This window comes from Cucurbita pepo, chromosome 10, assembly GCF_057944985.1.
Source record: "Cucurbita pepo subsp. pepo isolate OVF chromosome 10, ASM5794498v1, whole genome shotgun sequence".
NCBI lineage: Eukaryota > Viridiplantae > Streptophyta > Magnoliopsida > Cucurbitales > Cucurbitaceae > Cucurbita > Cucurbita pepo.
Window position 1 is genome coordinate 11,380,279 of NC_141807.1, and position 16,989 is coordinate 11,397,267.

At 35.3% G+C, this 16,989-nt stretch overlaps 1 non-coding gene across 1 annotated transcript; it reads right to left on the reverse strand.

Annotated features, from left to right (window-relative positions):
- Positions 1–5,874: 5,874 nt before the first annotated feature.
- TRNAF-GAA (transfer RNA phenylalanine (anticodon GAA)) lies at positions 5,875–5,948 on the reverse strand. The gene has a single exon. It is a non-coding gene; the product is annotated as a tRNA-Phe (tRNA).
- Between the last annotated feature and the right edge of the window lie 11,041 nt (positions 5,949–16,989).

Sequence of the window (16,989 nt, forward strand, 5' to 3'; positions counted from 1 at the left end):
TATCGAATTTTTTTGAAAGGATTGAAAATATCATTCATAATCTTCTGAAATTCAGATGGAGCGTTATTTAGCCTAAATGGCATGACGTTCCTCTCATATTTTCTAAATTGGACATTAAATGCTATTTTATATTTGTCCTTTTAGGAAACTAGAATTTTCCTAAATCCCAATTTCATGTCGAATTTTATAAAAACATTTGACTCTAAATTCTTTTTATCAAATCATTTTTGTTTTGGATTGGATATCTTATTTATTCTAAAACCTTATTCAGAGGTTTGTAGTTAATTACCAATATCAGAATTTCTGGTTTCTTTTCACCATGTTGTTAACCTAAAATGTCAGACATGACCACATGCTCTTTGAAGACCTTATCAGCTTCCTCTGCAAAATATCACCTAAAATGTCACAGTATTTAGTGTTCGATGCTTTTTGACTTAACCCTAGGGTTCTATTTAAAGTGAACTTGTGATAATTTTTGTCAAATTATATATTTGAATACCTAATACATTAAGATATAATATCTTATTTCAATAATATTAAAATGTCGTAGAATATCATAATATATGTTTAATTAATATGAATCTCATTCAAATTTCAAATATATATTTTTATTTAATGTTTATGATACACATCAATTATTTTAATATTTAACATATCATATACGTTAATATGTTTTGATATTATACTTCAAGACTATAGGAACTTGCTCAGAGGACATGAGAGTTACATTGGCCTACAATGCATCTCATGGACGATGCAAAACTATGGTGGCGCTTGAAGGTGAATTGTATAAAAAACTAGTCATGCACCAAAAAATCATGGAAAGACCGTTGATGGAATTGAAGCAATCGACGCTCCCCTGTATGGGTTTCTAATCAAAGACCTAATGTTTGATGTTGACTCTTTTGAAGAAAGAGCCACATGATCAAACAACAAGAAACGTGGCGATATCTTTGAGAACTCTATCACACACATAAAAAAAAGCGTGTCGAAGAGTTAGACATTACACAGAAGATCTGGCTTTCATCGAGGAGACCCAAGTTTGATTCTCGAAAATGAAATTTTATGTTCTTATTTCGTTTATTTTATAGTTTCATCTTTTGTCACTAATTATATTTAAACTTTACCTAGGTTTGAGAAGCACTATAATGGATGAGTTCAATAGTATCTTAAATTCAAAAGACTTTTATGAACTTGGTTTCAGAGGCACTATAATGGTCAAGTTCAATTGTATCTTAGATTAAAAAGACTTTTATGAACTTTGAACCTTTAATAGTGTTATGTCATAGATATTTTGTTCAATTTCAACAAGTGAGGTTGAGGTCATTCAAATGGTTAATGTGATAATCCGGTCATTTTCAAGGTCTCTTTTGTTGAACGCCATCATGGCTGAGATGACTGAGATGAGCACCAGAGTGAGTTTGACAAGGAGGGTCGTAGAGAACCACACCCCAAGCCATGCTCATGTTGGGCTTAACAAACTGAAAATCCAAAAACACAAACCCTTAAATGGGAACCAGGATGCTAAGGAATTAAAAAGCTTTATTTGTGACGTAGAACAATACTTGAAGGTTATAGGAACTTGCTCATAGAACCTAAGAGTTCCGTTGGCCACAATGCATCTCATGGACGGTGGCGCTCGAAGGTGGATGATATAAAAAATGGGTCATGCACCATAAACTCATGGGAAGACCGTTGATGGAATCGATGCAATCAACGCTCCCCTTGATGGGTTGCCAATTAAAGACCTGACGTTTGATGTTGACTCTTTTGAAGAAAAAGCCACACGATCGAACACCTCGAAATGTCGTAGTAGCTCTAAGAACTCTATCATACGACCTGAGAGTTGAGGGCTACAGGAACTTTCTCATACGACCTGAGAGTTACGTTAGCCGCAATGCATCTCATGGACGATGCAAAACTATGGTAGTTCTCGAAGGTTAATGGTATAAAAAATGGGTCATGAACCATAAACTCATGGGATGATCGTTGATGGAATCGATGCAATCGACACTCCCCTGGATGGGTTGCCAATCAAGGACCTAACATTTTATATTGACTCTTTTGAAGAAAGAGCCACACAATCGAACAGCTTGAAACGTCGCGGTAGCCCTGAGAACTCTAACACACACAGGGAAGGACGTGTCGAAGAGTTAGACATTAAGCAAAAGATCATGCTAAAACTCTTCAGCGATCTGACAAAAGACTTCAGGACATCTACATCAAAAATCCATTGTCATCCAGCAGTAAGGATATTTGGCTTTCACCCAGGAGACTCGGGTTTGATTCTCGGCAATGGAACATTATTTTCTTATTTCATTTTATTTTACAATTTCTATCTTAGACTAAAAAGACTTTTATGAACTTCGTACCCTTGTTAGAGTTATGTTATAGATATTTTGTTCAATTTCAAATGGTTAATGCGATAATCCAGTCGTTTTCGAGGTCTCTCTTGTTGAACGACATCATGGTTGAGATGAGTAGGTAATTCAAATGGTTAATGCGATAATCAAGTCATTTTCGAGGTCTCTCTTGTTGAACGACGTCATGGTTGAGATGAGCAGGTGATTCAAATGGTTAATGCGATAATCCAGTTGTTTTCGAGATCTCTCTTGTTGAACGACATCATGGTTGATGAGCACCCGAGTGAGTTTGACAAGTTGGGCTGTAGAGAACCACACCTCAAGCCACGTTCATGTGGGCTTAACAAACTTAAAATCCAAGAACACAACCCCTTAAATGGTAACCGGGATGCTAAGGAATTAAAAAGCTTTATTTTTGACGTAGAACAATACTTGAAGGTTACTTGAACTTGCTCATAGGACCTAAGAGTTACGTTGGTCGCAATGCATCTCATGGACGATGCAAAACTATGGTGGCGCTCGAAGGTGAATGGTATAAAAAATGAGTCATGCACCATAAACTCATGGGAAGTTAGTGGCCGTGATTGAATCTCGATCCCTTTAGATCTCCACAGAAGACGAAGTCAATTTGAGCATTACAAACTTTATGAAATTAAAATAAGAAATAAAGTTTTCTAACCACTCATGAAATGATGCTTGCAACTTCATCCGCTACTTCAACCATGTAAATATTTACTTTTGAATCTCCAAATGGTCTTAACTCAAACGACTCAGCTTGTCACACATGAAATGATGGTTGAACCTAGCCTATCCAATTTGGTAGATGAAGTATGAATGCTTGTTGAATCTTCTTGGCCTTGAGTTGTGTAATAGGTCCAGTTGGAACACCGTGATTCTTATCATCATCCCCCTCTTCAAAAGGATTCGTCCTCGAATCAGAAAAATCATCACCTACATCAAAAGGACTCAACTCAGCAACATTGAAAGTAGAATGTACACTGTGATTCTTATCATCATCCCCCTCTTTAGGATTGGTCCTCAAATAAGAAAAATCATCACCTACATCCGAAGGACTCAACTTAGCAACATTGAAAGTAGAATGTATTGACAATTCTAAGGGAAGATCAATTTTATTGTTCCATGCAATAAAATGAGTCATTTTACTAAATGTCTCATAGAGCATTTATAGTCAAATAAAGAATTAGGAATCCACGCTATCTACAAACGAACTCCCAATTGAGCTATCCACGCTAACATTAAAATGAAAATTCATCAGTAAAATTATTTACGCTAACTCATTGAAATTTTAAAAAGAAATCATCTCTAAATTTAGATAAGATAGTAAATTATATTACTTGAATCACATGTGGTGAAGGTCGAACAACACCTGACCTTCAAGTAATTTTAGAAGGAAAATTCTGAAACGTTAGAAAATGAAAATTCTAAAATTTTAAAAAGAAATAATCACTAAATTTAGATTAAATAGTCAAGTAATTTTAAAAAGAAATAATCACTAATTTTAGATTGAATATTTAAGTTATGCAAGTTAGTCAACTTGAATTAGGTGCGGTGAACGTGGATCAAACACGTGACTTTCAGATCTACAGTGATGCTCTCACGTGACTTTCAGATCTTCAGTGACGCTCTCCAAACTGAGCTATCCCCGCTAACATTAAAAATAAAAATTCATCGGTTAAGATATTTTCACTACTTCATTGAGATTTTAAAAAGAAATAATCACTAATTTTAGATTGAATAGCCTGGTTATGCAACTTTGTCAACTTGAACGCTCTGCAAACTGAGTTATCCCCGCTAACATTAAAAATAATAATTCATCGGTTAATAAGATATTTTCACTACTTCATTGAGATTTTAAAAAGAAATAATCACTAATTTTAGATTGAATAGCGAGGTTATGCAACTTAGTCAACTTGAATGAGGTGCAGTGAACGTGGATCAAACACATGACCTTGAGATCTTTAGTGACTCTCTCCCAACGAAGCTATCTTGGCTAACATTAAAAATGAAAACTCATTAGTAAAGTATTTAGCTAATTCATTGATATTTTAAAAGGAAATAATCACTAATTTTAAATTGAATAGTCACGAGTGAAATTATGTGACTTGAATCAGGTGCGGTGAACGTGGATCGAACACGTGACCTTCACATTTTCAGTCTGACGCACTCAAAACTAAGTTATCTTCATTATATTTTAAAAAGAAATAATCACTAATTTTAGATTGAATAAAGTTATGCAACTTAATGAACTTATGCAACGTAAACCAACTGCGGTGAACGTGGATTAAACATGTAACCTTCAGATATTCAGTCCGAACTAAGCTATCCCCGCTAACACTAAAAATCAAAATTCATGTGTAAAGGTATTTCTGCTAATTCATTATTCGTTGAAATTTTAAAAATAAATAATAACTAGTTTATTTTTTATGCAACGTAAACCAAGTGCGGTGAACGTGGATTAAACATGTAACCTTCAGATATTAAGTCCAAACTAAGCTATCCCCGCTAACACTAAAAATCAAAATTCATGTGTAAAGGTATTTCTGCTAATTCATTATTCGTTGAAATTTTAAAAATAAATAATAACTAGTTTATTTTTTATGCAACGTAAACCAAGTGCGGTGAACGTGGATTAAACATGTAACCTTCAGATATTAAGTCCGAACTAAGCTATCCCCGCTAACATTAAAAATCAAAATTCATCTGAGCTATCCCCGCTAACATTAAAACTAAAAATTCATAAAACTATAAGGTGCAATGAATGCAAATTGAACACAAGACCTCCCAATAATCAATGTGATGCTCTCCCAACTAAGCCATCCTAGATAACATAAAAAATAAATAATCACATGTTTTAGATTGAACAGTAAAGTTATGCAACTTAGTCAACTTATACCAGTTGGATAAAAAATGTGATCTTCTGCTAATTCATTGAGATTTTAAAAAGAAATAATCGATCTTCTGCTAATTCATTGAGATTGAGATTTTAAAAAGAAATAATCGCTAATGTAGTGAACCTGGATCAAACGTTACCTTTAAATCTTCCTTCTACTAATTCATTGAGATTGAGATTTTAAAAAGAAAGAATCGCTAATGCAGTGAACCTGGATCAAACGTTACCTTTAAATCTTCAATATGACGCTCTCCTTGAGCTATCCACGCTAATATTAAAATTAAAAATTCAAAAAGAAATAATCGTTAATGCAGTGAACGTGGATGAAACGTTACCTTTAAATCTTCAATATGACGCTCTCCCTGAACTATCCACGCTAATATTAAAATTAAAAATTCAAAAAGAAATAATCGCTAATGCAGTGAACGTGGATTAAGCGTTACCTTTAAATCTTCAATATGACGCTCTCCCTGAGCTATCCACGCTAATATTAAAATTGAAAATTCATAAATAAAGGTATTTCCACTAATTCATTATATTTTAAACATAAATAATCACAAATTTTAGAAAGAATAGTCAAATTATACAACCTGAACAAAGTGCGGTGAACGTGGATCGGAACACGTGACCTTCAGATCTTCAGTCTGACGCTCTCCCAACTGAGCTATCCCCGCAATCATTGGAAATGAAAATTCATCAGTAAAGGTATTTTTGCTGATTCATTGAGATTTTAAAAAGAAATAATGACTAATTTTTTATTGAGTAGTCAGGTTATGCAAAAAGAAACAGGTCCGGTGAACATGAAGATCGAACACGTGACCTTCAAATCTTAAATCTGACGCTCTCCAAACTGAGGTATCCCTGCTAACATTAAAAATAAAAGTTTTTAAGTAAAGGTATTTCCACTAATTAATTGAAATGTTAGAAAGAAATAATCACTAATTTTTGTTGAATAGTCAATTTATCACCATGGATCGAACACGAGACCTTTAGATCTTCAATCTAACGCTATCTCAACTGAGCTATCCACACTAACATTAAAAATGAAAATTCATCAGTAAAGGTTCGCTTAATTCATTGAAATTTTAAATAGAAATAATCACTAATTTTTAATAAGATATTCAAGTTATCCAACTTGTATAAGGTGCGGTGAACTAGAACACATTAGGTATTTCCGATAATTCATTGAGATTTCAGAAAGGAATAATGACTAATTTTAGATTGAATAGTCAGGTTATGCCACTAGAATCAGGTGCGGGGAACGGGGAGATCAAACACGTGACCTTCAAATCTTCAGTCTGACACTCTCCCACCAGAGTTATCCCTGCTAATATTAAAAATGAAAATTCATAAGTCTGACACTCTCCCACGTGACCTTTAAAAAAGAAATAATCACTAATTTTAGATTGAATAAGCAAGTTATGTTTTTAGATTGTATAGTCAGGTAATAAACTTGTATTAGGTGCGTTGAACATGGATAAAACATGTGTGACCTTCAAATCTTCAGTCTAACAATCTCCCAACTGAGCTACTCTTGCTAACATTAAAAATGAATATTTATCAGTAAAGGTATTGGGTACGCTTCTGGAAATTCAATAAAAGGCAATAGTATTAGACCGAAAAATTCAACTAAGGCATTGGGTACGCAGTTATAGTACGACATTCCACCCATAAACAGATGGTCAAACAGAAATGCTCAAGCAAATATTGGAAGACATGTTGAGGGTATATGTGATGGATTTTGCAGGAAGCTCGGATAAGTACCTACCCCTTATGAAATTCACTTATAATAATACTTGCCAAGCCACCATACAAATGGCAACATACGAGGTTCTCTATGGACGAAGATTTCGATCCCTTATCTTTTGGGAAGAAGGGAGGCAAACGACAACTATTGGGCCAGAGTTGGTGCAAAGTACCAACGCCGCAGTCCAGAAGATTAAAGCTAGGATACAAACCGCACAAAGCCGAGAGAAAAGCTATGCAGACCTAAGGCGCAAGGACATGGAATTGTAGGTAGGGGATCATATATTCCTAAAGGTAGCACCCCATGAGAGGGGTGCTAAGTAGGGTAAAAAGGGAAAGCTAAGCCCTAGGTTTATCCGTCCCTTTGAGATATTAGAAAGGATTGGATCTGTGGCCTATAGAATCGGGCAATGCCCAAACTTGTCTGCAGTACATAATATCTTTCATGTATCCATACTACGGAAGTATACCCTAGATCGTTCGCACGTACTGGCTCATGAAACTCTCTTCTTGTGAGATCACCTAACGTATAAAAAAGATCCGATTCAAATAATAGACAAGAAAGTCAAATGATTGAGAAACAAGGAAATCTCTCTTGTTAAGGTCCTACGGAAGAATCATAGAGTAAAAGAAGCCACTTGGGAAACAGAAGGCAAATAAGAACCTTGTACCTTGACCTATTTTAGAATAAACACTTTCGATGACTGAAAGTTTTCAAAAGACAGGAGAATTTGAAACACTAAGGTCTCCAATAAGAGACAGTGTATAATCCCTACTAGGTTGTATCTAGAAGTAAAGAACAAGTAAAATTGAAAAAACATTGAGAAAATGGTACTTTTTCTAATTTGTATAAACTTCCAGAATCATTAAATTTTTTATAGAATAAGAATTACAAGTTGCTTAAAAAAGGAAGACTCCGATCGGAGAAGACTTTTCTGGCAGAAGATTCAGAAAAATCAAGAATGAAATTATAGAAATTCTAGACGTTTCAATGGTAGTGGAAAATCCGTCTATAAATTATGAATAAGGGTAGACTATTAGGGGCAAGAAGCAAGCTTAATCGAGTACCCAATCGAGAGATACGAGTTTTTTGTTTCGGGGTATCGTGTTCATGGGTTTACCTAGAATTTGAGAACTATAGTCCACTATTCATTTCCAAACTTGTTCCTGCACCTTCTAAATAAGTTTACCCATAGGTTTGGTGAAGGAAAGAGGTCCTCAAAGTGCTAGTAGGTTTTCAAACGAATTAGTCCACGTTAGGTTACCCTCTAATGTTTTCCTAATCTAAAACCTCAACTCCTAAAGCCTAACCCATGACATTATGTATAAACCTAGGTTCATCAATAATCCATGTACCAAGTACCTAGAACTATGTGAATAACATGCTAAATAAGTTGCTAGGATCCATACCCATAAGTAACCATTATCTGCATTACGATGTGTACTAAAAGGCCCCTATTCCTCTTTAGGTAGGATGTCCTGCAATATGTATCATGAGCTGGATGTTATGATAGGCCTACCTTTCCCATCAGCTAAACGAGATGTCCTGCACCACGATTTACCAGTAGGATTACATGATTATGACGACACCACTCATGTGTTCATGGGGAGAAAATTGAAGGTTATTTTAGCGGAAGGTTTTCAGGATCAGTATATGATACATGACACGATGACCTCTATGTTCTAAGATCCTGAAAACATAACAGAAGTAATATCCTAGCTTAAGGTCGCGATTAAGAACCTACGAGTAAGCTACTTACTAAGTTTTACTCACTCCATGTTTATCATTTTTTTTCATGTAACTAAGAGTTGGTCGTGGATGAGAGTGGACTTTGGAGTGTGGGCCATGGACTAACCTCTATTTTTAATCTAGTATTTTTTGTTCTTCTCTAGATTCAAAATAAGCAAAAAATGATAAAAAAGCAATGAGGAATTTGCAGAAAAATTATGGATTTTTTTGAGAAAAATAATAATAAAATATTCAGAAAGTGGCAAATTACCAAAATACCCCTAGAAGAATAGATAATTACAAAAATGCCACTCTAATTAGAATCAGAGCATCTACCGTGACCATCCGAGCAAAATCCTTCAAACACAAATTTCAACCATCGGATCTCCTCCAAAATTTGATATGATCTACAACGAACATGCACGGATCATCTCATCCAACGACTAGTATTCAAAGCCAAGGTCGGTAAGGCTATGATCGGAGTTGATATCTCCAAAAAATTATCCAGAAAGTTTGATCGCTAAATAACGAAGATTCTGGAGCTCTCAATGTCTGTTTAAGCTCCTCCTATAAAGTCTGAAGTAGGAGCAACAATACGGAATAAGAATCGAGAAAGGTCGATCCTCCAATCGAAGGCAATAAGCGTTTAGATTGTGGGTCTCCTACTCTCAGATTTCTTCCAAATTCGAGAGAAATCCTCCATCATTTCTCTTCAAACTTCTAAATAACAAAGAATCTGGAGCTCTCAATGTCGGTTTAAGCTCCTCCTATAAAGTTTGAAATAGGAGCAACAATACGGAATAAGAATCGAGAAAGGTCGATCCCCCAATCGAAGGCAATAAGCGTTTAGATTGTGGGTCTCCTACTCTCAGATTTCTTCCAAATTCGAGAGCAATCCTCCATCATTTCTCTTCAAACTTCTAAATAACGAAGAATCTGGAGCTCTCAATGTCGGTTTAAGCTCCTCCTATAAAGTCTGAAGTAGGAGAAACAATATCGAATAAGAATCGAGAAAGGTCGATCCCCCAATCGAGGGCAATAAGCGTTTAGATTATGGGTCTCCTACTTTCAGATTTCTTCCAAATTTGAGAGCAATCCTCCACCATTTCTCTTCAAACTTATTCCTACCGTTTCTCAACAAGATTACCCACAAGTTGTATTAAGGAATATAGTGCTGAAAGAGCCTAGAAACCATTCCCCCAATTCAATCAACCATTGAAGAACTTCAAGAAAAACTTGAAAATCCAATCCGAGGATACATGATGATTCGTCGAGCAAGAATGATTCCAATCAATTTCTACACCTCCAAGGAATGCTTCCATAGAAGACCACAAAGAAAAGTAACCTCGAGAGCGTGTCGAATTGAAGGAAATAGGTTTCGAAATTAAATTGGGGATAAGAGTCGAATTCCTATCTACGATCTCTTTTCCTTCAAATTAAGGATCCTCTAGCTTCAGACGAAGAAGTTGAGTAAACTTGATGAAGGAATCGAGAGAGGAAACATCGTAAAACAAGCTACCCAAATCATCTACCGAGAACGATTTTTGAAAATTAACGTCTTAAATTCAAAGACGTTCCTCCAAACCAATTCCTTTAGCCTGAAGAAAGGATATAGAAGAGGTTCGATGAAGACATAGGGCCTTGAAACCCCTAGAATCAGCTACCCAATAAGAAATCCTTTGGTTTATCTCAAGCGATACATCAGATTTTGGATGAACTTTGGAAGCGAATATCTTAGGCTACGATCCACGAGAAGGTATCAAATCAATCATTAGCCCTTCCTTGTAATACCCATCTTTAAGTTTCACGAAGAAATCGAGGAGAGAAACGCTGTAAATGTGGCTGTACAGGCCGAGTTTCAGATGGCGGCGACGCGAAAAATGCGCATCTTCTTCTTGTTCAGAGGAAGAAAACGATTATATGGCCAGTTCAACTGAACTGTCCAAGTCAACTCAAAATTTGACCTTTTCTCGGGTTTTCTCAATTTTAACCCCATTCCAGACTGATTCTCATAGAAAATCTTATGGTTTCAGAAACTAGACACAATAAGGAGTACGTGGAAGGAAATTTTGAAGTAATTTAGATACTGGAAGCTCAAAAATGGACGTCCCAAACGTCGACGACGAGGCAAGTAGCCACCTTGGAATTTTTGTTAAGAAATACTTCTAAAAATCGCTTGGATTTTCATATGAACCCTAAACCAAGTATGAATTAAGGATATATGAAAGAAAAACCCAAAGATTCGTGAGTTAAGACCCTGAACCGATCAAATAGCTCGAGATTTAAGTAACGTTAAAATAACCCACTATATGAGCTCCGCTGCCTATCAAATTTTAATACTGAGCATATTATAGTATGTTGAGGTCAAATATGAAATTTTGGTGGTCATTGGATAAGGATAAGTACGATCCATATGACCTTTGCCATGAAGCACGATGTTTATAAGTTTTGTAGTCAATGTTGCCAATGTTTGCTGCACAAAAAAAAAAGATAGGGATGTTAAATTTTTAAGTCACTTTTGGAATATTAAGTCATAAATTGGGTAACAAAATATTAGGAGCATTGCCTAGGGCTATTATTTATAAGAATATTAAGTCAATTGGGTAACAAATTATTGTTTTTAACTACATGTCATCTTAAGATTAACGAGCAAACTAAGGTGGTTAATAGAACGTTAGGAGCATTGCCTAGGGCTATTAACAACAACTCTTTAATAAACTAAAATCATACCGTCAACATACTTAAACTATATAAAACTCTCTCGCCTCCCCTATTAAGTTTAGCTCTCCATACAAACTAAATTAAACAGAGGAATCCGCATCTTCATCATGTAAAATTGTTGGAATAAGGAAAGAGAATAAGGAAATAGAGAGTTATCCCGGTTTGTTGCCATTCGTCAATGGAAGTTCCCTTCTCTTGAGCTCTCACGTCCACCTCTTTGCCCTAATCAATCCTTGTTGGTCTCCTTTTCTTTATGCTGTCAACAGCTGCTCGATTAATGTTTTCTTCTTCTTCTCTGGTTATCAATATTATAATGGCTACTACCTAAATTATAACCTAAAGTTGATAATTGATGTCCAATTAGCCAACCCTAAATTTGTAATCATTATGGAGTGATTGAAATTACAATGGAAGTAGTTTAAACTCCTAGTACCTTAAATGAAGTTGGTCTCTTCTAATAAAACACGAATTTCTCTTTAATATCATTAATACAATTATGCTTCATCTTGAACGTACTAAACATGAAACTAAAACTGCGTTCAATTTAACTCAATTTTATTGTCATCTTGAATGACGTGTAGGATATATTCTTGATTTACCTCGATATTTCATATTAGTTAAGCTTTTTGCAAAATCACAATTAGACAACAACAAAGATGAACTTGGGTCTATTTATTATTTTAAAGAAAATTTCTTTCTCCATCTTATTCCTAATAACTTTGCAACTAAATTCATATTATGCGAAGAAACAAATTTTGTACTCGCAAGAAGTAAAATATGCAACTTTAACTAAAATTTCATCTAAAAAAATTTTATTGCCATACAACATAGATGACAATTATAGCCTTCAAATGAAAACTAGAATAGTTGTGGTGAACGGGATAGAAACTCTAGTGTTCATCCATAGTATACAACCACTACCTAAATTATGACCTAAAAATTTTAAAACATAAGTTGTAGTTGAAAATTACATAAAACAACCCCATAAATCAAAGAACTCTGTCCAATTAGTAAATCCTAAAGATAGTAGCTAACATAGAGTAATTGAAGCTCCACATGAAATAATTTAAAGTTCAAGTTACTTAACTAAAGTTTATCTCGTCTTTAATGAAGCATGAGTTGTACTTAAGTTCATGAAATGTTTATAGACTCCAACTCTTAGTACTATTAATACAATTATATTTCATATGAGTTTGTCATAAATCAAACTATGGTACATTCAATACAACTTCATTTTCTTGTCATACGAAGCAAAATAGAAGAATTAAATTAAACAAACTGATGAATTGAGCCGAATAAATCCAACCCAACCCAAACTGATTAGTTTGATTCATTTGTTGGGTTGTAGTTTATTTGATAACACTTGCATATTAGAACAATTCAATATTACAAGCCTTACTTACAAGTAAAATACTAGACCATCAACTTTTTGTTTTATAGTCCTACAACCGCTCAAGAAAATAGATTTCAAACTTGAGAGAAAAAAATATATTGAGTAGGAGTTAAAAATGTTGCATTTTTTTTAGAAAGGGCATTTGGTCTAGTGGTATGATTCTCGCTTAGGGTGCGAGAGGTCTCGGAATGTCCCTTTGTTCATGTCATCAAAAGATGAGCCAACCTAGTGTATTATCATTTAATGATAATTCTTTTTTTTTAATATCATTTACTTGTGTACTCCACGATATATGTCTCAACCTATTATCATTTAATGATAATGCTCTTTTAATATCATTTACTTGTGTACTCCACGATATATGTCTCAACCTAGTATATTATCATTTAATGATAATGCTCTTTTAATATCATTTACTTGTGTACTCCACGATATATGTCTCAACCTAGTATATTATCATTTAATGATAATGCTCTTTTAATATCATTTACTTGTGTACTCCACGATATATGTCTCAACCTAGTATATTATCATTTAATGATAATGCTCTTTTAATATCATTTACTTGTGTACCCCACGATATATGTCTCAACCTAGTATATTATCATTTAATGATAATGCTCTTATTATCATTTACTTGTGTAATATATGTCTCAAATGGAACTATCAAACTAAAACTTATACTAGAAAATAAGAAATAAAAAATAAAAACTCCAAAATAACTTCTATTCTTTTTTCTTCTTTCTACCGTAATTCTATTCTTTTTTCTTCTCTCTACCGTAATTAACTTCTAGAAATATTTTTTCTTCTCTCTACACTAATTAACTTCTATTCTTTAATTAACTTATATTCTTTAAATAACTTCTATTCTTTTTTCTTCTTTCTACAGTAATTCTATTCTTTTTTCTTCTCTCTACAGTAATTAACTTCTATTCTTTTTTCTTCTCTCTACAGTAATTATCGCAAACCCTATGTAAATAATTTAACATCGGTCTAGATCTAAAAGATCTAAAAGATATAATAATAATTGCTCATGGATTTCATTAACAAAGAAAATAAATGAAATAATGATGATACATTCCATAAACAACTTAATATATAATTGTTAATAAGGGCATTTGGTCTAGTGGTATGATTCTTGCTTTGGGTGCAAGAGGTCTCGAGTTTGATTCTCTGAATTGCCCCTCCAAAAGAAAAAAAGCACAATATTGAAAAAAAAAAACAAAAAAAATAAAATAGTTATCAATGGAGCCTAACCCAAAGGAATGCGTGGCAATGCACCTTCAACTTATATAAAATTTTCATATATTGAGGCACAGAAAATATATAGACTAGCAACTAAGAATTATAAATCTACAACAAAGGCATTTGGTCTAAGTTGTATGATTATCGCTTTGGGTGTGAGAGGCCTCAAGTTCGATTCTTAAAATGCCCCTAACAATATTTGATATAACTAAGAATTATAAATCTACAACAAAGGCATTTGGTCTAAGTTGTATGATTATCGCTTTGGGTGTGAGAGGCCTCAAGTTCGATTCTTAAAATGCCCCTAACAATATTATATCAAAATGAATTATGCAAGATAATATGATTGAAAATGTGGTTTTTTAAACATTGAACCAAGAAGATGAGAATAGAGAATGTAACATAAAATGTGGTTTTTTAAACATTGAACCAAAAAGATGAGAATAGAGAATGAAACATATTCTTGGAAGGGTCGGACTTCAAAAAGAGCATTACACAAATTGTTCTAGGAACTTAAATAACTGATGAAGAAGTTCATCTGTTGTCACAATCTTTTTAATGCGCTCAAATAACTGATGAAGAAGTTTCAGAGAGCCTTAGGTTCGAATAGGTCATTTGTCACAATCCTTTTAATGCGCCCAAATAACTGATGAAGAGTTCATCTGTTGTCACAATCGAGCCTTAGGTTCGAATAGGTCATTTGTCACAATCCTTTTAATGCGCCCAAATAGCTGATGAAGAAGTTCATCTGTTGTCACAATCCTTTTAATGCGCCCAAATAACTGATGAAGAAGTTCATCCGTTGTCACAATCCTTTTAATGCGCCCAAATAACTGATGAAGAAGTTTCAGAGAGCCTTAGGTCCGAATAGGTCATTTGTTGTCACAATCCTTTTAATGCGCCCAAATAACTGATGAAGAAGTTTCAGAGAGCCTTAGGTTCGAATAGGTCATCTGTTGTCACAATCCTTTTAAGGAAGATGGGCCCAAATAACCGATGAAGAAGTTTCAGAGAGCCTTAGGTTCGAATAGGTCATCTGTCATCACAATCCTTAAGAAAGATGCGCCCAAATAACTGATGAAGAAGTTTCAGAGAGCCATAGGTTCGAATAGATCATATGTTGTCATTCGAATAGGTCATCTAAAGAAGTTTCAGAGAGCCTTAGGTTCGAATAGGTCATCTGTCGTCACAATCCTTAAGGAAGATGCGCCCAAATAACTGATGAAGAAGTTTCAGAGAGCCATAGGTTCGAATAGATCATATGTTGTCACAATCCTTTTAAGGAAGATGGGCCCAAATAATCGATGAAGAAGTTTCAGAGAGCCATAGGTTCGAATAGGTCATCTGTCGTCACAATCCTTTTAAGAAATATGCGCCCAAATAACCGAGGAAGAAGTTTCAGAGAGCCATAGGTTCGAATCCTGTCACCTTGATGTGCTATTCTCAGGGGCCGAAGTGCAAAGCCCCGTAGTCTATCCGTGGTTAGGAAGGTAGGCATGTTGTCTGTTGTCGTCACATAGGTCATCTGTCGTCAGAATCCTTTTAAGAAAGATGCGCCCAAATAACAGACGAAGAAGTTTCAGAAAGCCATAGGTTCGAATCCTGTCAACTTGATGTGGTATTCTCAGGGGCCGAAGTGCAAAGCACTGTAGTCTATCCGTGGTCAGGAAGGCAGACATGTTGTCCGCTGTCGTCACATAGGTCATCTGTCGTCACAATTCTTTTAAGAAAGATGCGCCCAAATAACAGATGAAGAAGTTTCAGAGAGCCATAGGTTTGAATCCTGTCACCTTGATGTGGTATTCTCAGAGGCCGACGTGCAAAGCCCCGTAGTCTATCCGTGGTCAGGAAGGCAGACATGTTGTTCGCTGTTGTCAAATAGGTCATCTGTCGTCACAATCTATTTAAGAAAGATGCGCCCAAATAACCGATGAAGAAGTTTCAGAGAGCCATAGGTTTGAATCCTGTCACCTTGATGTGGTATTCTAAAGGACCGAAGTGCAAATCCCCAAAGCCTATCTGTGGTCAGGAAGGCAGGCAAACCACGCACACTGAAAAAAAAAAAGATCTCCTTTTCTATCACACGTAGAATTGTCATTCTTTTGTCTTTTGAAACCCCTTACCTTATCAGTCATCAGGCAGGTTTTTGGTATCATATATCGAGATAATTATTATGAAAAATATATCCCACTAGTGTGACTTAGATACCCTTTCTTTATGGTATCAGCCATGCTATTTGAATAGCCTGAAGTCATCATAGCCTCTCCACCGGTTCCGAAGACTCCTTCGGCATCAATGTGCTCCAATGAAAGAGATGAGACCCTTTCCTGAACCAGAACCAGGCATAAAACGACGAGGAGAAAGTCGAAACCGAGCTCTTTTTGCGTATATGCAATCTCGAAACCCAATTAGCTCACGGATTGTCTCCTCAACCCTGGCGAGTATGAGTGCTTGGTAAGAGAGAATGTCGAATGAGAAAGACATTCGATTACGGCAACATTCGCAACTACCAAAGTGCACTAAACCTAGTAGAGATCTTCGACCTAACGACAATGGAACTTCAAGCCCATTTTATCAATCCGCTTTGTACCTTATTGTTGACCGAATCGGATGCACGCCAGGCCTAAATTCTCTCTCAGTCACCCGGAGACGAAAGGATGATCAGATCCGAAGTTTACAAATCGAAGAGAAAGAGGATCTGAGTTCTACACGCTTTCATTTTCAAAAGCTTCGCTTGCCTACGGTACTTTATTCAGGATGTGCAACAATACGGTCATCTCTCAGCCGTGTATAGAGAATTCCTTGATCATTTCCTTGGCGGATAACACAAATGAAATCGCTTCCCTGACCGCCCATCTTATGAGTCCATTCTTGTCTTATT